The following is a 25,547-nucleotide window of genomic DNA, read 5'->3' on the forward strand; positions in this document are numbered from 1 at the left end:
AAGAAAAACAAATATTTCAGCAGGGTTAGAATGTGGAAGGCAAGAGACAGGGGGAAAATAGAACACTGGGGACAAGAATGGTAATGAAGTAAGGTGTTGCAGGTCAAACTTGTACTAAATATTTAGAGAATACATATTTGGTTGAATAAGAAAACCTTAGTTTATTCATTTCTTTCTGGTTCTTCAGAAAGCTCAGAGAAGACACTAAACCAAAGCCAACGTTGAAACAGCTAGGGTTTGTCCTTCCGAGAATATCTTTGGAAGTGCATACTTCCAAACAAGAAGGAGATCAATGGTGTTATCCCATAGTAGTTAAAAGTTTCTATTAATACACCAGTTCAAAGTCAAAAAGAATCTGATGCATGCAAATGAAGAAGTACAAACACATTATTCTAACTGGCCAGATCTCCTTAAATCGTGTCAGTGAAATGTTCCCTGATGGATGAAGACGGTCAAGATGCCAGTAACACATTACATTCTGAAGTCTATTGGTGTGCTAGAAAACAGCTGGATGAAATTACCACATTCCAAAAAATTAAAATAACATTTGCACCACCCATATAGATGTTATAATTTCTTGATGATATTTTAAAGTGTAGCAAGAGTACCTCTTTATTTTTTCTTTTTAGCTAAAATTAAGTCTCAGAAGATACTATGGTCATTTGTGTTATACTATGGTGTATTTGTGGTTTCTGGGCACAAGAATGATTACCAGATGTCAAATGCAGCGAACACTTCCCCCGAGGAAAGAGAACACATACTCACCAAAGATGAAGATAAGAAATGACTCATGTTGAAGAATACTTTACCCATCCTGTACTGCTATAACTTAGATTAAGACGTGTCTAAAGTGGCCTCCAACACAATTTATTTTTCTTGCAGTTCCCAAACTCTGTCCTCCCATGGGCTACTGGTTGGAAAATGGCAACATTATGACCTCCTAGATACCACAGCCATTCTAAAAGCAAAGAGAGCCTTATGTAAAATCTAGTGGGTACATCCTTATTACCTAGTCAGTAGAAATCCAGTCATATGAAAGCATGACCCCAAATACTCCTTGGCTCTTGGGAACCATGGCTGTGTGAAACCACTCAAGGTCATGCCACTGCAAGGAAAGGATCTTATTGTCTTGTACAGGAAGATGACTTGATTAAAAAAAAAAAAAAGCTTTATAAATGTATAAACAGTACTAAGTAGGTCCTTATGTGTCAAGTGGCTACAAATGTTTAATATGCAAACCCTAAGCCAACACAGATACAGGTAATAACTGTGTTTCGTCTCAAACTCATAATAAATGTATAATGACAATGTCCTCTAGAGCAAGGCCAAAGACCTTCCTAAAGGATGAATGAGTAAACAAAGAAATGAAGACCATACAGGAGTCTTAGCATCACTCCCAGTTCTACAGTAGACTTTCAGGGTGGCCCAAAACAAACCTGGGCCTCTAGCTGTGCTTTAACACCAAGCTGGGGCTACTTATCCTTGAACCTCTTAGTAGCCTAACATATACCATAATTCACTAAGAAAATATTTGAGCCTGGAATCAAAATGGTGACACAGGGATCTCGTCCCTTTTTTAATGGTAGTTGAGAGAGAGAGAGAGAGAGAGAGTACATGAGTGAGCTACAACTAAAATGTGCAAAACCATTCTTTTACATATGTTGCATATTAAAATTCCAGAAAGTCATCAAATGGTTTAAATAACCTCATTAAGTACCTCTGACTACCTTTTTGCATTTTCTACTGAAAGCATCTAGGCTTGGAGCAACTCCATCCTAGCCAACACACTTGGATTCTAGTGCTTCTTTGTCACTGATATACTCTGGGTTGATCCTGTGAGTTCACTCTAAGGCCAAATGGCCGTCATTCTTGACACTAGTTATCAACATGAAATGACTGAGCTTTGTTTCTGATTTAGTCAATCCCCATATTATTACCAGTCCAGTCTCTTGGCATTTTCCCACAGAAGTTAGTTGGAATACACCTCATTAACAGGGATATACATAACATTCAGACTAAGGCCAGCTTAGCCCAAAATCCTAAATGTGAATTCACAAACACGGCTCCTTTTCTCGGGAGCTTCCTAGGATGGAGGGTGCATAATGACTTCCAATCTGATGAATTCTAAGAAAGTACAACGTGACTACAAAAACGGCCACCATCTGTCATGTGTTCCTGAGTCCCTGCTCTTTCCCAAAGAACCTACTAGCGCTTCCTGCTCTGGCTCCATACTGGGTCATATGACTTCCTTTGACCAATGAGGTATTAGTAAATGTAAAGCCCTCAGAAGCTTGAAAAATACTTAAGCCTTTTGGCTCTTCCTTGTTCTTGCTCCTCTGCCTTCACCATGAGAGCTTGCAAGGAAGAGTTTGTTGGAACACGGGCCGTGTAGGGCACAGAACTGAATTACCTCAGTATCCCAGTGACCCTGTCCTACAGGTGACAGCCAGAATGAATGAGACCAGCCAAGACCAGAAAAACTGTCTAGTCTAAGTCACTGACCCACAGGCTCATGAGCTAAACATGTTTATTGTTGTTTGTCACAGAGGTTTTGTGTTGTTTATTAAGCAGCATTATTGTGACAATGCATAACTGATAAACTGAATCCCTCAAAAGCTCATGTTTTTGGTAAAACTAAATCCAACCCAAAGAAACAGAACATGAAAATACAGGATGGGTACAAGAATTAAACAAAACCTGAATTCTAAAATGCCAGTAGAACCACTGTACCCAATCTTACCTTCCACAGAATTTCCTAGAAAAAAAGGCCTGGAGGACTCATGATCGTTCTCGGCATGTTGCTTTGTGCAAGACCCAAGGAAAGCTAGGAGGTTGTACAGTTATCTCCCTTGATGTAATTCTAAACTATACAACCTACTACCTCAACCTGGGAGCATGCAGTCACAATGGCTGGAAAGCTACCATTTCTTAGGCAATGAAATGACAAGTTAGTCTTATAATTGTTCTTCATGCTGTCAGCTACTTGGGCCATTCATAAGAGATAACACACCAGAGGGTCCAACAGTAGAGGAAAATAACACAAGAATCTTGGCTTGAGATTACTGTGCATACAAGAAGGGAGGAAATACTAAGGGTTGTTTTTCTTGATATTATTGGTGCATCAGAATCATGATAATGTTATATAATGGTGTTTATTCTGATCAAACTAATACCCTTTGGCATCTGTTAACAGAATATAAAAGTAGACCAATATTTAAACTTGAACAATTGAAAAAAAAATTAGGAAAATGACTGTTTCTACTGTGAAACTGAAAAACTGTAATCTCCAAAGCGTCAGTACCCAAGGGGAAAGAGCTTCAGCCAAAATATGGTGAAAAGTTATAGGAACTAGGATTATGAGCAAAGCAGAGGTAAACAATATAGAAGCAATGTTGAACATTCACTCAACAGTATTTACCATAATATTACATAATTCTCATATTTATCAAGTGCCCCTCCTTCCAGAATTGACTTTCAGCACTTTTTTTGGTATAAATTCTTTCCCCAATAATTTAGCAATGTGTAAAATGTTGACTTTTTTTTCCCCCCCTTCTAAAGGAATACAGTATAGTTCCCTATTGGCTTTTAATTTTTAAACTGGGTCTTCCCTTTATCATCAGTCTCAGTTTGATGCTGGGGCAGCAGACAGACTCCTTCTTAACAACTTGATGGTGGCTTCCCATTTCCATGTGAATTGGTGTTGGATCAGGGTTGCACTTCCCATTGAGGAAGGCTCTCTGATCTACAGGTAGCCCCCTCTCCTCATCGCTTAGCTGGACTCTGGTTTTGCCTGGTAAAGGTTGTTCCATAGAGAAGCTGGGCCCAGGTATATAGAGATGGAGGAGTGTCTTTAAGCACATGGTAAATAAATGAGTGACAGTCCTATGGAGCTGATTATGTTAAAAAAAAAAAAAAAAAAAGATCCAAATGCTGTAGAGTTGGTGTTTCATCACCCTGCTCTACTAACCTGGAGAGGGACCATTTTCCCAATTTCTCCAACCCTGTTCCCTGATGCAGATATCATGGAATGGGGCTGCCTTTTTTGAGGAGACTGCCTCTCTTGGATCAGTGGTTCTCGGGAAAGACTGGTAAGTTAGTTTTACCAAGCAAACGCCCATTCATCCTTCAAGGCTCCATTCAAAGAGTTCTTCCTCTGATCATTCATAATTTTATATGCACATTTCTAATTTAACACTAACACTATTGCATTATAATTTATCTATCTGCCTCTTTTATTATACCTTGAGCTATTCAAAGATGGGGCTGTGCTACTCACAGTTGCAAATCTAACCCTACTTGAATGCTGACGACCTGGCACAAAGAAGAGACTTAAAAATATGTATGTTGTATGAAAGCAAAAGCATTTGAATGAATGGGTAAAATGGGAGTATAAATGAACCTAAAGATAAAGGCCAGGTGATTTTTATTTTTATGTCATATCTCTTGTCCTGCTACTTATATTGTAACTTCACAGTATGGTGTTAAAAAAAAAAAAAAAAAAGAAAAGAAAAGAAGAGAAAAGGAATCGCAGAATGGCTGAATTCAATTTGACAAATTTCTCTTAAGTCCTGGATCTCATACGGAAATTCAAGGAGTAACTGTGAGTCCTCTGCCTCCTGATACTCAATTACATTTAAGATTAAACATTCACTAGGACACTAGAAAAAAATGTAAGTCATTGTCTTTCCTCTGCATTTGAATTTCTTTCATTTTCCTTGCACTGACCATTTGTTTGATTCGGTAAATACTGTGAAGGCCTAACCTTTAAGAACAGAAAACAAGGCAATAAAAGAGCCTGTAAGAGTTAACCAAAGAAGACAGAACAAAGATAGTATAGGTTTTGATATGCTAGCGTGCTAGTATATTAGCCTAAATGTATAGCTTACAGAGCTTTTAAATATCCAGAACTGGAAAAATTCATTTTCTTCTAGGGGTCAAAGACAGAAAGATGTTGCTGCTAGAATACTAATGGTTTTCAATACCCTGCTCTTTTGGTTGTGTGAATTTCCTTGTTTATTTACACTGATTTTAGCCCATTATCATGTATTAGTGCAATTATGGCTCATTACATAATTAGTGTAAATATTTGTAGGCATGCTATAACAACATGCAATTATGATATGGAATGATGTCATAAAAACTCTTATTGAAAGAAGGAAGTAAAAAATAAAATAAGTAGCATTTATAGAACAGTAGTTATATATCTTTAGGTATAGACAATCTATTAAACACTTTAACTTTCAAAACCAGATTCCAAAGATATTCGGAATCTATATATTACAGACTCTCGGTCTGTTGAACATGGAGGTCTGAAGTGCTAGCAGCAGCACTCCCCACAAAGGAAATGAGGGTGAATCTCAAACAATGCTACAAATGTCTGAGATTATGGAAGGGGGGGGGAACTCCCCATGAGTAAACACATTCTGTACCTGATTAGGTATTTGGAAGCTGTGCAACTGTTCGGAGTAAAGCGTGACTCATTAAAAGTCATCTGGTAACTGACATGAAATTCTACAAAGGGGCTCCTCACCAAATAACCATTTTTTTGAAGTCACAGTCGTATCTTTGCCATTTTACAAAGTACTGAATACTGTCAGCATTCATAAAACTCTGCTGGGTGAATGAGTGATTGAATCTCACAATTTTTCTGGCCATATGGCTATCCCAAAAGAAACAAGAGACTTCCTTCTAACTTTACTTTATTGGGCACCATGTTAGGTGTTGATAAATCTTTGAAATTTTTAGAGTCATTCATATTGACTTCTCTGTAAAATTTCAACACTATTTCAGGCATAATAAGCTTAAAACATCCTAATTAGAGAGGCTAGGGGACATCAGATGAGGTTAAATACCGTACAGAGCCAACAAAGATTCATAGGACCAAACAGGTACTATGGAGTTATTAGTAAGCACATTGAAAAAGAAGGAATTATATTAAATTTAAATTCAAGTTAATTATTTCCCATACCTACCATTTTCTTCCCACATAGAAAAATCCATTTATTAATTTTGGAATAAAAATAAGAAACTCTTTTAAAACGAAGTATCAGCACCTCCCACTGCTCTGGTGATGAGGGTTGAATTCCTTTATCAAATGCAATTCTTGGAATAAGAATTATAATTTCCTGTCTTTATATATATATATACATATATATATATTTATACACACACACACACACACACACACTATATCCTGGTGTTATAGTTTCATAAATGTATTTTGGTACTGATAATTTGAGGATTTTAATAAAACTACTTTGTTTTATACTCATTCTCTGTATACCTCCATGCAACACAGACTACTGAAATGTATTTTTAGAGTCTTTCTGGGGAAGACCTGAAATTATTTTACTTTCTGCAGCTTCCTGTAGAATATTTGGTCCACTCTGAGGGAGCCCCAAAGGAATAATTAATATCTACAGAAGCATTCATTCATGGACCTGGAAGGAGGGGGAAAAATACTGAATTGCATCATCATGTAAAATATTTAATATCCTGTTTCTTGTGGCCAGGGCCCAGAGGCTTTGGGTTTTCCACTAGAATATTTTCTAGTCAGATGAATCAAATAATAATATCTTAAGTCTTTTAGAAACTTTGAAAAGATTGCTCCCCATAATCTTTTTTTCTTGGGGTAATGGGTCTTAAAAACCTCTTTCAAAGAAATAACCTGGCAGCCACCTCACGGCCAACCTGTAGTCCTTCTGGTGTCTTTGTATGGGGACTATAGGCAATTCAACATCCCCTTGGATCCATGAACTCCATTGGTCCCACTGGTAATACATTTTAATGGCAGGTTAAAGGGATGATGAGTAGAGACAAGATTTTGCCTTTATCAATAATAAGTATTTATCCAGGGAAAGTACAAGTTTAATTTGCTAGCAGCTTATCCATTCTAAGTTCACCACTTCAAAGAGGCAGGTAAAACCAACCAAGGAGATTGTTGGCTTAGTGGGTGGATCAAGGCCTTGGGCAAACAATTATACATGATACAGGCCAATGAGGACAATCTTTCTCTTCTGGATGTCATGTTCTATCATTCCATAATGAAGTAATGACTTCTTGGCAAGCTGGCAGCTGAAGTCTACAGCCTTCCTCGATGCTATGCCAAGCAAACACAAAGGAAATGTATGTACACCATAACCTCCACGTGGAGCATTTGCAGAACATTCTATTCTCCTCCTTAAACATATGGGATCTGTACCTACACCTTCCCAATTCCAACAGACATCATTTCATTTTTATGTACGTAATAGAAGAAGAATTCTCCCATCCCGGAGTAGTGTGGCTCGGAAGAGAAAAGAGCTTTTAATGAAATAAAATGTTACCATGCGCATTTCAAACTTTTGCCAATGGTAACTCAGTAACTGCTTTATATTGACCCTTCTGGTTACACGAGTCTGCACACACACACAAAAATAAATAAAATAAAATAAAACAAAACAAAACAAAAAAATCTAAAAGGGAATTCCTGGCACCGTGTTTGACCAGAAGGGAATGCAAGAGTATAAGAGTCATCCAAATTGATCAACTTTTCACCCTGGGTTCTGTTTACAGACTCCTCAGCTCACATTGTTGGAATGAGACAAATATAGCCACTTTTGCTTTGATCTGCAGTCAGTTTGACTTTCCAATCCTGGCACAATGGTGACATTTAAGAGGCAAGGGGATAAAATTATTTTCATTCCAGCCTCTTAAACATGTGAAGACTTACAACTCTAGCCAACTATGAAGTTAGACCTCAACGGCCGATCTCTTTTTTATAAAAAAGTTCTTTTTCTTCCAGTGCTGGCTATGCACAGAAGTATAAAGACTTCAGCGCAGCCATTCCCCTGGTTAATTTTATTTTAAAAGATAAGGACGATGTGCTATGGTGAGTGTTGTGAAGTGTGTAAACCTGGCGATTCGCAGACCTGTACCCCTGGGGATAAAAATATATGTTTATAAAGCTGTAAAAAAAAAAAAAAAAAAAAAGATAAGGACGGATTTGAGAACAATGAGGGAAAAAGAGTGGCCGCAGGGTGCGAGTCAAGCCAGGGCGAGATGGGTCTGGGCAGGAGTTTCTGTCTGTTTCCAAAAAAGATCACAGTAACTTTCAAAACAATTAGGCCCACAGGAAACAAAACAGACCCTTGGTTAGGTATCTATTTATTCATCCCTCAGTAGTAAGCTGAGTCACCCAAAGTCCTTGCTGCCTCACCTGCGAGCCCCGTCTCTCAATTTGAGAGCTGAGAATAGTTAAAGAGCGAAGGGAATTGAGGGCGAACTTATAAATTAATGATTGGAGAGTCCCATCCATCTCAGAACAAAAGGTCTCCTTCTTCCCGTACCAGCCCTTTCTTCCATTTCTACCACTCTTAAAGGACTCTAAGGGGAAGACGGGACATGAAAGGGATGGGAAGGGGGATTGGGTAGGCATACAGGCAAAACCCGCGGTCTGTGAGATTGCCTAACAGACACATACCTATAGACACAAGCTTGTGCGGACTATCACCACAAGTTCGGATCTACGGGTTTGTGGCAACAGGCCTCAGTATCTTCTCTCGTTTGGGGGTTTGAGATGTCTGAAAATAAACGTTAAAGCCATTAGTCCAACCAAAGATTCTGCCATTCTAGTGTTTTATGTCCGAAATGGAAAGACTTCATCTTGCTCTTAGAAGGGCAAAGGTTAAGCAGCAGCATCTGTGTTCTCCCCGACACAGGTCCCTCTGTTTTCACTTATTCCACAGATACACTCGGCTTTAGGTAAATCTCATCAGGTGACTGTTTAATGTTACCGAAGGCTCTTTTAGTCAGACCTTAGCACACGATCTGGCCAAAGCGGTATCAGATTATAAGAGAGAGAGAAAGAGAGAGAGATTGAGAAAGACATGAAATCCCAAGTGCAAGTTCTTTCCTTTAAATGCCTGTAATTACATGAAAAATGATGGTGAATTTCTCCCTTCTATTTGCATTTTGGAAAACAGGCGGAATAAACTGACAAGCATCACCAACAGGCTGATAAGTATTTTCTGAAAAGTCTTCTAGAGGAGATTTCTAGCTATATTAAATGAGAAGACTCATCTTCAGGAAAAGTTCGTGTTTCTGTTTCTACCCCACCCCCATTATTGGTCCCAACACTAACACAGAACAAGTTTGGGCATATATTATAAAATCTGAACTGGAGAAGAAGTTGTGTAATTGTCCCCCCAAAACTATTCAAGGATATGAAGATGGATCTGTTTCTGAAGCCTTATGAAATGATTATATTTGTCAATATAGCATTCTTTCTCCCAAGCCAATATTCTACACATAAAAATGGGACATCCAAGACCACGAAGCTTTATTAACAGCTCCTTTTGTGAATTTTCTTAAAGGCACAGTCTGAATCACAAGCACTTCTACAACACATGATAAAAAGCAAAATAATCGCCCTCCCTAGATATTGGGAAAAACATATGCCTCCATCCTTCACCCAACCTAAGAAGAAACTTTTTAATTTTTGTTAAGCGATGTCTATAGATCCTGGCTTTCACAAAAATTCTCTTCCTTTGCCTCGACATGAGCATGAGACTTCCTCAAGATTCTGGGAGGCTCTACTAAGTACAAAAAAAGCTGAATTGGGGGATTATTTAGAGAAAAGAGCGGGCCCTTATGCACATATACTGAAAGCTGAAAGCAACAGAACACAAAACCAACCAGCAGCAGGGACCAACAGGACCTGAGACGTGACCCTTCTCAGATACCCCATCATCTGCCTACTTCACTAGGACTGAGCTGTGGGTAGGATTCCTGGCAGCCTATTCATGCGGTGAAGGTTCCCCAAACTGAGAATTTCTGCAGCTTGACTTTCAGATCCAAAGCAACAATGATAGCAAGTGGAATTAAGTAGGATCCAAACCAATCACCTCCAAGTGGTCTTGGCTTCATTCTAAAATGCTGATTTCCTTTCTAAAAGGAAAGATTTTAAAATGAACCCCAAGCCTCTTCTTTTCCTTTGATCTTTCCGACAAAGGCACGGGTCCAGAAGCATTTGAGGATGGGCACTTTGCACACTGTGAAGGGTTGTAGGAGCACGTGGGACAGAGGAACTCCCATTCGGGTGGAAAAGAGCCATTCCAGGCTTCCAAAGTGATGAGGACTAGCTACTATTATCAGGTTTATTAAAAAGACGGAATGCAGTATTTGTTTGCAATGAACAAAATAAGATCTGTCCAAGTTTTATACTTAGTCATTCAATTAGAACCATCTTCATACACTTGCATCCTCGAACCTCAAAGAAAGGAGTGTGATGCTATGTTTTAATTGGGGGCATCTCTTTTTAAACATTTTTTTTTTTTTTTTGGTAAATATAGGACAGAGAAAAGCTACTCATTCCAAATGGTTTGTAGTGTTAGCTTCCAAACAATCCACCGTTTTAATTATAGAAAATAAAAGAAAAAATCGGAAGATGTCTAGATTGCAGGGGAAAAAATAGGTCAAATCCTGACTCATAGAAGAATGGTTTGTTCGGAAGGAGATATTTTCTCCAAAATATTAATTGACTACCTCCTTCAAGAACCTTCTCTGTGTTACGGAGGAAAAGAAAAGTTCTTTTCAGAGGAAATTTTGGCTAGCTTTATGAAGCAAGATTCTGTGGGGCTCTGTTAGATAGTAATACTCATAATTAAGTTGGAAAATGCAAGCTGAATGCTATGAACAATGGCAAAGCAGAGTAAGGTAATTTATCAAGCAAATATATTATTTGTGCTATTAAACATTTTTAAGTGGCACGAAGTTCTTTAATACCACTAAAAGGAAACTGCCTGTATCCTGATAGCTGAGCTCAAATCTTAGCCATTGGACAGGGATGGGGATAGCTGCATGAAACGCCATACTATATTACCAATCTAGGACCAAAGTTAAAATGTCAATATTGTTATGCTAGTTATACAAGCCCTATCTTCCAGGAATTCAGAGCACACCGTAGGTTTTTTAGAGACAATCCTCTAATATTTACATTTTTCAATTCAATTACCCAAGATAGCCACAGAGTTTAAGGCCAGTGCTTGACAGTTTCAAATGAGTTCTGGCTAAATCATTGTCAAAAGAAGTAAGCACTGTTAAGTAATAACTTCATTTTTTTCCCCCTGAATTCCATAGAATTGAATGCCATGACTGCTCTGCTATGAATATTATAAAGCTATTTGCTACTTTAAAAAAAATCAAGTTCAAAATGCAGTTATTCTTTAGAACTAAAGCATTCAGACGTGCCCTAAAAATTTGCAGCACTTGAGGAAACGGAAGGTTTGGGAAAGTTAAGGGAAAACACTATTACCTGAGAAAAGCAACTTCTTAGGAATCCTATTTTTTAAGCTCGTTGCCATCTTGCTAGGCCAATATCTTCAAACCATTAGCCCGCGTCTGGAAAATAAAATTATTTTAAGTGGATCAAGACTCTTTTGTTTGTTTATCAGTTGGTTTCTTTTTGTCACCCATTTCTTGGTTAAAGCTAAATTAGAATTAACACTGAATGAGGTAAAAATGGAACAGCAAACACTGAAATAAATATAATTCTAGAAAATCACTGGGCAACATTATATTTACTTAATTTCCAAAACTACACATGCTATAAAGGTTCTGCAAATAAGTCACTTTCACATTTTTTCCTGGAATTTCCCTGGCTATCGACAAACGCTGACAACTATTTTACCGGAAAAATGATCAAACAGGAATGTGAGGTCTCAGAATATTCACAAATTCCAATGTTTTGTACCAAACCGCTCATTTGTTAAATATGAGAAAGAGACAGGCTATCAATTATTAAGAATGGTTAAGGTACAATCAAGTTGGGCAATCATTACCTGGCAAGATGTAGCATCACTGAAACATCGTTTTAACTTTTTGATTCTGAAATGTTTCAGGAGTCATTATTTGTCTCTGCTGATGGGGCTGTTAAAAAGAAGTAAAATATCTTATTGTGGAGAATTCATGAGTCTATCCCCCTTCCACCACAGCAGGATTCTTGGCTTCCATTCCAACCTTCTTTCATTGGCCATGTTTTAGACGCAGGGTTTGCTTTTCCTTCATTGTTCCTTTACTAATGGAAGGCAAACTCACTGTGCAGCCGCTTGCTAAAGGGAAAATGTATTTGAGTTTTGCCTGGCTTGTGGACTTGAACACCCAATCCATGGTGATGTCAGTAGAACGACACCAACAGAAAGATTTCTTGCCCTCCACCCTCCTTTTTTAACGATGTACCTCTTGTCCCGGATCTCAGCAGACCTCCTTTGTCCTGAGGGGACAGAACAATTCAAGTGAACTTTTTAAAAAGGAAGGCAAGAGAGAAGTGAAAGAAAGAAGGGGGGTTGGGGAGAGAAAGAAAGAAAGAAAAGTGGGAAGAAAGGGAAGAAAAAAGAAAAGGAGGCAGAAAGAAAGAGAAAGAGAAACAGAGAGAAAAAGAGAGCGAGGGAGGATGGAAGAAAAGAAAAGGAGAGAAAACAAAAAGAACCACAAAAAAAGACTCAAATCTACCCTTTGGGATTCATCATGAAGCAGGAGAGACCGCCAGTCTTTGGTCTCCCTATGGCTTTTCTGTTTTCCTGATGTCTTTTCTCTCACCCTCTGCAGCCCTTGCTTTTTTGTAGGAAGATCCAATCACCTCAACAAAAGAGGCACATCCAGCAATCGCTGCTCCAAGAGACATTCACTGGGGCCATGCGTCACCATGAGCGCCGTCCACCTGTGATACTACCACAGGGACACCAGACCCCAGCATGGGAGCACCTCTCGTGTGAGCAATGCAGAGGCTCCGTCACCAAAGCCAGCTAGCTTAGGTAGGATTAATTCTTCTCTGCCCAGGAAAAACTGACCAGAAGGGAGCCGGAGGGAGGAGATTGGCCAGGCGACGCCATGGTTTTCATGCTCCTTTCGGCCGAAGGGAAAATTAGAATTGATATTGATAATCTCCCTGTCACACCCACCATCACCCCCAACCCATGTTAAAAAAAATTAATATTTTATGTAAAATGAAAAATAAAGGCGTGGCTAGGTCACTTAAAGAACAAAGACAAGAAAATGGTAGGACAAAATAAGAGTGGACAAAAAAACAAAAGATGCCTTCAGCTTGTTTCTAAATGACGAAAAAAAGCAACCCACTCCTCGAACAGTCTGGAACCCACTCAGAGCTCGTCCTCAACAGCAGTGCAAGAGAGATCATGTTTCAGAGTGAGGAACTGGAGGCAAATTTGCTTTCGACACACCCGAAGAAACAAAAGAGAAGGAGGCTGCCGGTAACAAGTTGTCTCGTGTGCAGCTGGCTAAGGACGCGACTTTCACTTTTAAAAGCAGTGAAGTTTGCTTAGGATGACAATTTTTCTTCCTCTTTAAAATCTGAACAATGACACCAGGCTACAACTTTCCTTTCTAGCTACATGGCTTAATAAAGCCAGGAGGGTTTCTTCAAAGGATCTCAATTTTCAGAAACACAGAAGACCCTGGTTCTGATACGGAAATATGAGATACAGATTTTTAAAGATCAGACGTCTGTCATTTCTTTAATATAAATGAACTATACGCTGCACGAGGCTTCCCGTATGTCAGCCAACTTTAACGCTTTTATTTTCAAAGCTATGTTTTGCTCATGAGAAAGCAGGCTGCAATTCGATTCGGAAGCCATTCGGAATTAAGTGGGGGTCCGGAGGGGCTTGGGGAAGAACTGACAAAGCCCCCGGACCCTGCGAGAAAAGAGATAAGCAATATGCGAAGAGTCAGGGTGTCCTCGAACCTTGACCGTGTAACAATGCGACGCTTGTTCCGGGGAAAAGTACAAGAGAGCCTAGAGCCCCTGCCAGGTTGCCTACAGCCATCAAACACGAGAAACCAGGTTCAGCTGCAACAGAAAGACCTCTCTGCCTTCCTGCAGGGCATAGATCTACTCAGAGGGAAGAGCTGAACAGCCTCATAAGCCTCCATTTCTCAGCCCACGACAGGCCAGCTTTTCCCCTCCCAGGCTCTCTGCACCCCTCCACTAAGTTCCACCTTTCCCTCTTCTTTTTTTAAATTTTTATTTTATTTATCTTTTTTTTAAAGATTTTATTTATTTATTTGACAGAGAGAGATCACAAGTAGGCAGAGAGGCAGGCAGAGAGAGAGGGGGAAGCAGGCTCCCCGCTGAGCAGAGAGCCGGATGCGGGGCTCGATCCCAGGACCCTGGGATCATGACCTGAGCCGAAGGCAGAGGCTTAACCCACTGAGCCACCCAGGCACCCCCCCACCTTTCCCTCTTCTTCTGAACAACAACCAACCAAGGAGAACACGATTGCCTATCGTCCTCGCCATGGTGAAGTTTGGAAAGAAAAAAGTATTAATCTACATTATCTACTTCTTGCTCTCAACTTCTCCTAGGATCGATTTCTTCTCTCTCCCTCTTTCTTTCCCCCCACCCCCTCTTTCACACATGCACACGCGCACACACACATACACACTCACACACACACTGCTGCTTGGTCCAATCTGGTGCCTGCTTAACAACAACAGAATGACAAGCAACATCTGTTTGTAAAAGAGCCAAAATCAAACCTTCACGTGTTTTGGCCAGGTTTCTTTTTTCTTTTTTACCCCCTGACTCTCAAGAGAGGAAGAGGCCAGGAGGAGAAATATTAAGGTTTACATTCGACACTGGCTCCAGTGAAGCAGCAACTCTACTCCCCCAGAGTAATTTCAAAAGAAAGCAGTGTGAGTAAAACCGTGGCAGTATTCCTGGTTGTCTTTCCCGAAGCAAGCCCAAGCGCAAAACATCCAACGTACAGACTCCTCAAAGTCAGGGTTTGTTGGGTTTTCTTCTAATAGCTTTATATTCTAATTATATTATATTAGAATTAGAATTATAGGACCCTCTGTGTGTGTGCATGTGTGTGCATGTGTATATGTGTATATATGTGTGCATGTGTGTATGTGTGCCTGTATGTGTGCATATGTGTGCGTGTGTATGTGTGCATATGTGTATGTGTGTGCACATGTGTGTGTGCACGCGTGTGAATGTGTGTAGGTGTGTATATGTGTGGGTGGGTGTGCATATGTGTATGTGTGTGTGTCTATATGTGTGCACGCATGTGTGCATGTCTGTGTGTGCGTGTGTGTGCACGCCCATGTGCATGTGGTGAGGCAAGAGGTGAGAGCTGCAAAAGCAGAACAAGGCAAAAATAATGACAAGAGATAACGTGGACAGGAAGGGAGCTCCATAGCTACTCCCCATTTTGTGACCTCCGGGCATATAGACAGGCACGTTCACACATATGCCGCAGGCAGGAACGTGCGTCCTGGAAGCAGCAAGGCCGTGGCAGAAACCTGCACAGCTGTGGCCATCAGAAACGGGCTCCCCCATTTCCCGCAGAGATGAGTCTTTCTGGAAAGCTACCAACAGTCCACAAAGTCACAATGCAAAAGGAGCAGAGCCACCTCAGGGAGGGAGGGGTCCCGGGGCGGGGGGTGGGGGGGGCGGGAAGGATCCAGGAAGGGAGAGAGGGGTTTGCTACCGACTGAAACAACTCCGCCCTCCTAGAAGAGAAACCGAGGACTGTTAGAAGCCCGACTCCCATTTCACTCCGGGTTTGGAAGAAACCCACACACATTAAGGGAAAAATAAATTCAGACAAGTTGCTAAGGAGACTTGTGTAAACTCCAGGCACAGACATATTTCTTGGCCTTTCCCCCTCTGCTCCATCTTGTATTCTGATCACGCTGCTCTGCGGCAACATTGCACCAACCTCCTGCATTAATCTTGGCCTTCACCATGCAGACTGGCAAACCCGCTGCTTGTCTATATCATCGTCTTTCAAACTTAACGAGTTAAAAGGGCGTGCGTGTTCATGCATGTGTGTGTGTGTGTGTGCATGCGTGCATGCCTAGTTGGGGGGGGACTTAATTTGGAATTTTGAAACATAGGTATTGAACAAAGAATACTTAGACTGCGTGTTTTGGGAGCAGTGAGGAAAGCAGCAGGTAAGACACCTAGCACCTGAAATTCCTCTTTGCCTGGGCATGACATCCTTTCTCTGTGCCCTTTGCCTGTCCCCACCAGCCCCTCCAGATAAAATCCTGTATTGCTGGCAGAGGTAAGCAATGCCTGAATCATTACAGAGGCCAGTGTAGGGGTCCCAGGCTTATGCATTCCACAAAGTGGAACCCTGTTCCGGCTCCCCTGCTCAGGAGTGGGTCCCAGAGAGATCAGCTTTTTTTTTTTTTAATATATTTTTTAATCATTTTTTTAATTTATTTTCAGCATAACAGTATTCATTGTTTTTTACCACACCCAGTGCTCCATGCAATCCGTGCCCTAATACCCACCACCTGGTTCCCCCAACTTCCCCCCCACCTCTTCAAACCCTTCAGATTGTTTTTCAGAGTCCATAGTCTCTCATTGTTCACCTCCCCTTCCAATTTCCCCCAACTCCCTTCTCCTAACTCCCCATGTCCTCCAAGCTATTTGTTATGCTCCACAAATAAGTGAAATCATTTTGATAATTGACTCTCTCTGCTTGATTTATTTCACTCAGCATACTCTCTTCCAGTCCTGTCCATGTTGCTGCAAAAGTTGGTTTGAAAGCAAACTGGAATGATTCCTCAAACCTCTAAACCAAACCTGTTCAGATTCTAAACTGGTTAGCCTTTCGGAGGAGACACTCCAGCCCAATATCCTTGCCCCGGAGCAGGGGTCTTCCTTCCATAGAGACACATCTTTCGCAGCAGCTGATATATGTCAACATTTGATTTAAGGGAAAATTAACATTTCTTTTCAGGACAGAGATGTTTGTACTGTAGAAGCCAATATTTTCCTTTCTCAGCCTCCTGTATTAGAATTTCTAAAATCTTCCCTAGGACACAGAGAGAGTAGACAATACATAGCCTAAGTCATTACTCAGGGTGCTGGGGCAAACCAAAGTCAGGTCTGAGTGTGCGCGTGCCTGTATGCGTTTGTGCGTGTGTGTGTATGACTGCGTGTGTATGTTTGTGTATGGGTGCATGTGTCCCTGTGTAACTGTCATGGGCAGATTAGTAAGACACACACCAAGACAGCTGGAGGACGAGCATCTGTTTGGGCCCTTCCCAGATTAGAGAAGTTCGTAACGTCTGTCCACCAGCCACAACAGAAAAGCTCCAGTGAGGGTCAAATAGCCCAGCCCACAGCTATTTTAGCCATAATCCTCAGGGGTGGACGTGGGACAAGGGATCAGCAAGGGGATGGGAAAAGCACCTGCATTCAGTGTGTAGGGCTGGGTGTGTCCCTTCAGCGGGCTCCAAGAAGGCTACGCAGCTCCCGTCTCTTCCTCTTGCCAACATTTATCTGGTCTTCACACGTCAAAGCTACACCAAGCTGTTCTGCCTCAGTTGAAATCAGCCAGCCAGGCGACTCTTAAACTAGCAAGGTGGAGACTTAGCTCCTGCCACTTGCAGAGAAAAACAGAACCCAGCCACCAGCCCTGCTTGCCCACCCCTTCCAAACAACTCCATGAAACCAAGGCCCAGATTTTAGGGAAGAGGGGATCATTGGCGTTCTTGACGAGCTCTGATGTTTGTGGCATGAAGCCTCATAACTCAATCAAAATGAAAAATGAACCTGGAGGGAGGAGAGCCTGGTGGGCCTCTCCCAGCAAGCAACTGGGCAATTACCCTGTGACCTGGCTGACCTGGGGGCAGTAGAGGGACACCTGCATTTTCTTCATTTGCTCAGGAAGCCCAAGAAATCCTGCCTCGTCGCCTGCTGGCCTATTTGTCCTGCCTGCTGGGAATGGGAAGGTTATCTCACTCTAATATGAAGACATGTTTGCTGGGATGCTCCATGCTCCTCCGTCATCGAAGGGAGTAAGAACTAATTTACAGGATCAGTGCAACCACACTGGTCCTGCAGCAGAGGGCCCTTCTCCGTCTAGATTGCCAAAAACACGCCTTCCTTCATCAGGGTGGCTCGCTGCTTTCTCAAAGTCCCCAGAGAACAGAAAACATATTAGAAACCTTTCATTACAGCACCACCTGCCTTCCCTCCAGCCCTGCCATTTCTTTGTGGAAAGAGAAGGATACCAGTAAACCATGATCAGCGTGGCTAGGCTGGCCTGGAAGAAAGCCTGCATCAGAGGCAGAATGAGTTCATTCAGGTAACTTTCAGATTTAAAAAAATATGGTTTTTCACATCGTATTAAAAAATCTCTAATGAGTCTGTTCCCTGAGATGCAGGAAGAAAAATAGCCCTATTAACAGCGGCTGGCGGATTATAACACCACCCAGACCCATCTCAAAGTATAAAGTGATATAACTGATATTTTTAACACGATTATAGGTGTGTGTGTGTGTGTGTGTGTGTGTACCATCTGAATCTCTCATCTCTAGCCTTGAGTTCAAAAACCACATCTTTTTCACATTTTGTAAAGTGACCTTCCCTTACTCCACCCTGAAATCCAGTCTGATGCCCCACACACAGGGTAAGGAACAGAATGTTTTTGCCTCTCCATCTTTTATGAGCTAATGCTTCAGATTGCAAAATGCTTTACACATCACCCAGTCTGTGTCTCCTCAGACCAGCTGGCATTCCTGCTTCATACTGGGACAGAGGGCTGGCACAGAGGACAGTCAAGTGTCTTCCTAAAGCTCATGTGTTGCTGTAACAGCAGCATCACAATGAAGACTGCCCCCTGCCCCGTCCCCAAACTGAGGAGAGAGTCCTAGGTCGGGTTGAAGGGATTTCATGGCATCCCTTTTCTCATTCTGCCTTACTTGTCACTGAGCCATTGTGTGCTCCCTATAACCCCAAGATGTAGAAACCCCGGCCATAAGTGCTCTAGCAGCTGCCACCTTGGGTACCCCCAAAGAATAAACCGCCAAATACTCACATTGGAGACTGACATCAGAGGTTAATTAAGGTTGAGAAAGGTCTCCAGCAGTATGTTCTAGTGAGGCCAGGTGACTGTGCATTGCCGTAACTCTGATCACGAGTGACAGAGAAGTCACAGACTCCTGATTCTGCAAAATGTTGGTCGCTATCTAGACCTGGACTACAGTCCATCTGTCCATTACCTTGGGTCATCGTTACTGCTCACTTAATTTTTATTTGTTTTCACACACAGGGCGGGACCGAAGAGAGGATAAATCCAAGATCTGAAGAAGACATCACATTCTAAGTGTCCCATGTAAAATGCCTACATGCATTTTTTATATATTCCCAAGACAAGTGGTTACTAACATATAATTGAAAACCCATTATGTCCCTCAGGGAGCATTCGAGGTGGTGAAGATGCTATTCTTGGGTAGGATTAATATCCAAAATATAATCACGTCTCTGTATTTTCATCTCCCATAAATAATTTATTTCTGACACTTAATATGGACCAGACATCACCTCATGGCTCATAAAAGCAAGATCATATTTCCCATTTTTTTGGTGTGATGCTTTTGGGGTGGTGGACAGGGATGGGTGGGGTAAGTGGAAAGCTAAATCTTGAATCCCATCTAAACAATCTGTAAACAGAAAAGGCTGGCAAAGCCACAGAACGAGTCCAAAATTCCTTCTTGAAACATGTTAATTATGCCAGGAAGAATGCAAGATGCCACTTGGTTCATATTTTTTTTTTTAAGAATTGAGTCCTTTATGCCAACTCTGACCGACTCTTAGGCTGTCTGGAGTACAAACTTGAAAAGATTCTGAAATCCTATCTGACCTCAGTAGGAAAGAGTTTTATGAGCATTTAGTAAGTTATCACTGCCAAGAGGGAAAGCATTTGATGGTACATAACTAATATTTGCCATTCCTGCCTGACCCCAAACTCCTCTTGGAGCAACATTTCCCTGACTTCTTCATGACAGTGGGGAGGTGCTATTCAGGAGCCTCTGTGTGATAAATTTTGGGATTCCTGGAAAGTATTATTGCTATTATTATATAATTTCTGGACATCCTAGCTAATCATAAAAGAGTCTGGGTAGATTTTTATCTCCTATAACTTGTTCACACAATCTTTAGATAACACTCCAAATTACTGGAGAAAGGTCCAAGAAAAAAAAAAATTAACGAAAACAACGCCCATCCTCTTCTCCCAGTCACTGAGAGATGCAAATCTGATGGCTAAGTCTCTGTTGAAAATCATGAAAAAGAGTAGTTTCTGTGTAGCCTGGGATGCAAAATCCATTCATCCTCATCTGGTTCTCCTCAGAATCTCTATGTGAAACAACACCTTTTAGAACAAAGACTTCTCCCCAGACAATATACCTGATCCAGACTGGCACTGCTACTTATCCTGGGAAGCTTGGAAGGTTCTTGGTCCCAGGTGAGGGCAAGCAGGGGCAAGGAGAAGACACCGTGATGAGATACAGGTGCTTGTCATCCTGCCTCATTGACTTAGTCTGGCTCCCTCCTATGAGGAGGTTAGACAGCTCTGGCTGAACAGTGCCTAAAATCAGCAGACCAACCCTTTATTCAGGACACTCAGCAACAGATAGGGCTCACCAGAAATACCTGGGCCCCGAGGAAGCTTTATCATTGTAAATAAGATCTCACTGTAATTTATAAGTTTGCTAATGGACTTCTGCTCCACAAGAAGGTAGAAGTTAAGTCTATGGTCTAAGTAAATTAAAGTAAAAGTCCCTTTTCAGAAACGGAAGCCTAAGGGGACCACATCAGAGACTTTCTCACTCCTATTGATCTAGCTTTCTCTGCTGAACTCTGCATTATGGGCTGTGAAATCCACCTTCCTGAGAGAGAGGGTGGGAACCTCCCCAAGGGCAATGAGGTATTGATTCCAGCCTGCGGAAAAGCCAACTTATTTTCACATTTCTGATAGGAGGTAGAGGACACCTTCCTAGCCCCAACCCAAAGAAACTCAGCATGATAGCCTGTAAAGATGGAGATCTTCCAACCGTTGAAGGGGGGAGGCGAGGTCATCAATCCTTTCTAGACTGAGCAAAATAGATAAGGCTTACAGATCCTTCTCCTTACAAGTCAGACCACTAGCTAGCCTATCCCTCCATCACCACAGAGGCCTACAGATGGGTCCTCCAGTAACCCCCCACTCAAATCCATTTGGCAAATGGACATGAAAGGTCGAGCCCACCAGATGTTCTTCAGTGACCTGTGCACACACAGTGAGGGATTAAGATCAAGTCACTGATGAGTTTTCCTTGTGGACCTCAGTCTCTGGCAGAAGTGGTGACCACAGGACTCAGAAGCCTCTACCTTTGAGGTAGGAATCTTCAACGAGACTTGGAGGCTTGACCTCCAAAGAGAAGGCCTCGTTGGAGCTCAGAAATAAAGTACAATAAAAAATCTGTCTGGAATGGGTTTACACAGGATCCCCTGGGTAAGAGAGAATTAAAAGAAACTACATCTGGGAGCTCAGCTGAGCTTCCTAACCTTGGTTTTTCTGCACATCTGTAAGTCTGATTAGTGCTTACCAGACCGACTTTCCTGTGGATTGATCTGAAAGCGCAGTTACACTGAGGGGGCCACAAAGATGGGAGAGCTAACATATGGCTTCCTCCACGCCCTGCCCAGAGCTTCCTTTGGAGGTCTAGGAGCAAGGAACCCCTTGTCCTAAATTTCACCGCCACCACAATACGGGAGTGTAAGTGTATGTCTCCCCAGCCACTGCCTACTTAGCGGCCATAAACTTGCAGGTACAGATGTTGGTATGTTGCCACTGAAACCCAGAGCTGGATTTTCTTCTTAACAGGTTCCCAGCCTCCAGACCCGTGGCAGACAAAGGCACCACAAAATCCACATTAAGCTAACATAAAAGCCCTGAGAAAGAGAAACCCTTGTTCCCTAACTGCCTTTCTTACAGCATATGGCCTACCAGCCTCACTGATGCTAATACAATGAAATTCCTTTTCAAACATCTTAGCAGAGAGCTCCAAAATGGTACTGGCTCCACCATGCCTTGTCTTTTCCTTTTTTTTTTTTTTTTTTTCTGTTGGATCTCAGCCTTTACTGGAGTCCCACTTCCCTGCTCACACATACCTTGCAAATGGGCTGTGCCAGATGGGCTCTTAATCATAGTAATCAGCTGGGAAATTAAATGTTGGAAAATCCAGCCAGTCTCCTGAATTTTCCCACTTGCGATCAGGGCCTGAGCTGTCAGGATGTCCACGATGAAATCCAGGGTGCCTTTTAAAGAAGGGTCAATGTGATGGACCCGGTGTGGGCTTCATGTTTTGTGGGCATTTGTGTTTCTTTCTCAGAAAATGGCTGTAGCCCAGTTCACTTTTGTTTCTGCTCTGATGGTGGTTATTAGTATCTCCTATTTACAGAACACACACCTCAGAGGAGCTCAAAACATTTACAGATATTAACCAAGCTTTGTCACATCCCTGTCAAGTAGGCAGGGACTAGATGGTACTTTCTTCATTTCAGGAGGAGAAACTGAGCCACTAAGAGGGCAAATTTCTTTGGCATGCCACGTAGACAGGACCCCATGGCCTACTCATGGCCAGCTGTCTACCAAGGCTGCCGAATGAGGTAGGTAATTTATTCATACTGTTCTTACTCGCTTATTACTCTAGTACTTTTCACACATGTGTAGGCACACCCACAAATCCACTGTTAGATCGGGGTGTGCAAATAGCACGTCTTTTTTTTTTTTCTATGAACCTCTCCCAGAGTGTGTATTACAGGTTTCCCCTAGTAGATGATCAATAGGTAGGATTGATGGCTTTCTTCCTCTCCGCCCAGAAGACTTCTAGATTCTGTTCAAATATCACTTCCCCAGATGACCCTGCCCGAGGTTCCATCAGCAGCTAGGTTTCTGGGGTCCCATGGTACCCACTTCAACCAGCACCAAAGCCGTTCTACTGCAATTACTAAAAGGCATAATAGTGAAAAGAAAGGAACTGTGTGGTCTTTGAGGTAGACAGGCTTCCACTGGAATCCTAATTCTGCCATTGCGTGATGCTGGACACGGTAAAATGAGGATAACAATATTTACTCCGGAATCCATTGTGGGAATATTTGTAGTCAGAGAAAACAGAAACAACTGGAGAATTCATCAAGATGGCAGTGGTTCAAGGCAGGATGGTCCATCGGTATTGAGAAACGTTCTTCTAGCCGTGACGAAGACTAGACATGTACAAAGAAAGAACAAAGAAATACTTCCAAGACAGATTAAAGTGTGAAGAACAAGTTGCAGAGAATATGTAGGATTCTATCATACGAGAAGCTCCCAAGCCATTGTGCTGTTATGTACAGCCTTGCTTAAAGGTGAGACAAGAGATGGTTGCGTGGGAAGCCCATCCAAAGCAAGGCCTCAAGACACGGTAGCTACTCCTCTTGCTAAGTCTGAGCTCCTTGGAAGCAGAGCTGGGTTCAAATCTGTGTATCTTTAGCTCCTAGCACAGCATCTGGCACGTGATGGGGGCTGAGTGAGTGAAGGAACCCTACTCAGTGAACGACGCAATCAGGAATTAACTGTTGAGGCAGGAAATAAGAGCGTTAATGGGAATCACAGAGTCTTCTGTGGCGCTTGCAATGTTTTCTAATGTAGGGAGGCAACACAATCCTTTGGGAAGAAACTGTCTCGAGGCCAGAGAGTCTAGATGAGTGTTCCTGAAAGCGTGGCCTTAGGACCACCAGCTGCCAAATCATCCTGGGGGCTTGTTAATTATGCAGACTCCTGGGTCCCACTCCTGATCTGAATCTGAGTAACTGGGACTGGGATTCAGGAAATCTGTGTTGGAACAATCTGGTTTTTATCTCTAAATAAAAGTTTTGAGATTCACTGCTTTAGATCCCATGCTGCCTTCCTGTTTGACTTTGGGCAAATCACTAACCTTTCCAGAGTTTAGTTCCTTCTCTCTGGTGTAAGGGCTGGCTCTTGAATGCTACTTAAATTGCGAAATTCTATGCCCGTGACTAATCCAATCCATTGTGTTTAGGTAGGCCTCTATGTAAGCCATACGATGGACAATCCAAACCCGGTTTGAGCTGTTGGGTCTCTGCTCTATTTACTGGATACTTTTCAAATTCAGAAACTTCTTGTTATTTGCTTGCTCTTTATAATATTCTTTAATTACTAAAATCAACAGTTAAGGACATTCTCTGGGTGTTGGTTGTGAGTGATTAAAAAATACGGCTTTAATATTTTAATACATTTGTGTTATAATTACATTAATACAATGTAATGATTATGAGAAAATATAGAAAATACATATAGAAAATACACACAGGAAAGGGAAGGTGATATAAAGACCTTGGAACAGATAGTGGAAACAGTGTTAGGAAAGATTACCAGAAAAAGCCAATAGAATGCCTTCCTCTGGCCCTGGGTATGGATGAAATAAGAAGAATGTGTCCAGTCATTTTCATGGAATTTAAAAGCCAAGAGCACAGATGGCTGAGTTGAAGAGGGACTCTCTAGCATGTTCAAAGTGAAGCAGGCCAAAAAAATGGCAAGTGATAGCATCCACCAGTAAATCCCAGAGGGTTAGAGGACAAAATTCAAAACCAAATTAACCCCTCCTTTAGTGTTCAGAGAAAGAAGACTTTCTTAGAGTGACCAAGACATGGCTCTAAGTCTTAATAAGAATACTCTGAGATTTCTCCTTAAGGTACTGTCTTTAAAGTCAAAGGATCTGTACTGAAGTGTTCTGTACACTGTTTAAATATTTGGGTGACTTCTTAGTCACTTAGAGCCCCCATTTCCTGATCTGTTCAATAATGGGCTCTATTTCCCATGGTTATTGGGAACGAAATGATGCATGTGAACATGCCCAGCCTGTGTCCCAGGCACCTTAAGCATTAGATCAGTATTTTTTTTTTTAAAGATTTCATTTATTTATTTGACACAGAGAGAGATCATAAGTAGGCACAGAGGCAGGCAGAGAGAGAGGAGGAAGCAGGCTCCCTGCTGAGCAGAGAGCCCAATGCGGGGCTCAATCCCAGGACCCTGAGATCATGACCTGAGCCAAAGGCAGAGGCTTTAACCCACTGAGCCACCCAGGCGCCCAAGTATTAGGTCAGTATTTAAAAGAAAACACTCTTCTTCCCGCAATTGTATTGTAGAAAATTGTCCTTTCAGCCTGTCTTGCCTTTCTCACAGGAGCCTGATAGAACGATGGTTTAAAACTATTCAAAAGGGTCATGCTTCTTGAAACTCTCAAATTGTTTTAATTTTCGTTTCTATGTTATTCCAGCTCTGCTCCATATTCCTTTTAGTAATTAAAACAGAATCACACACATGCGTGGTGAGTCCTTTAGCAAAAAAAAAAGAAAAAAAGGAAGAAGAAGAAGTCTAAAGGCTCTTTCAGAGACACTCTGAAATGTATCTTTTTTTTTTTAAGATTTTATTTATTTAATTGACAAAGAGAGATCACAAGCAGGCAGAGAGGCAGGCAGAGAGAGAGGGGGAAGCAGGCTCTCCGCTGAGCAGACAGCCCGATGCAGGGCTTGATCCCAGGACCCTGAGATCATGACCTGAGCCAAAGGCAGAGGCTCAACCCACTGAGCCACCCAGGTGCCCCTGAAATATATCTTATAAAAGAGAAACCAGTATTATCAATGGCAGCACAGGGTCAGTGACTTAAGGGTGATGAATTCTAGGGCCTGGGATGCTGTCTGG

The 25,547-nt window shown here is 41.9% G+C and overlaps 1 long non-coding RNA gene across 1 annotated transcript in view; it reads right to left on the reverse strand.

The window, feature by feature from the left end:
• Positions 1 to 8,321: 8,321 nt before the first annotated feature.
• The window catches only part of LOC125078272 (uncharacterized), a 153,881-nt gene continuing 136,655 nt past the window's right edge, over positions 8,322 to 25,547 (reverse strand). Inside the window, exons 6-8 of the long non-coding RNA XR_007120843.1 lie at positions 11,820 to 11,907; positions 11,294 to 11,379; positions 8,322 to 8,561 (exon numbers count right to left, since the gene is read on the reverse strand). This is a non-coding gene — a long non-coding RNA (uncharacterized LOC125078272). The remainder of the gene's footprint in view (positions 8,562 to 11,293; positions 11,380 to 11,819; positions 11,908 to 25,547) is intronic.

Source organism: Lutra lutra, chromosome 10 (genome assembly GCF_902655055.1).
Source record: "Lutra lutra chromosome 10, mLutLut1.2, whole genome shotgun sequence".
NCBI classification, from domain to species: Eukaryota; Metazoa; Chordata; class Mammalia; order Carnivora; family Mustelidae; genus Lutra; species Lutra lutra.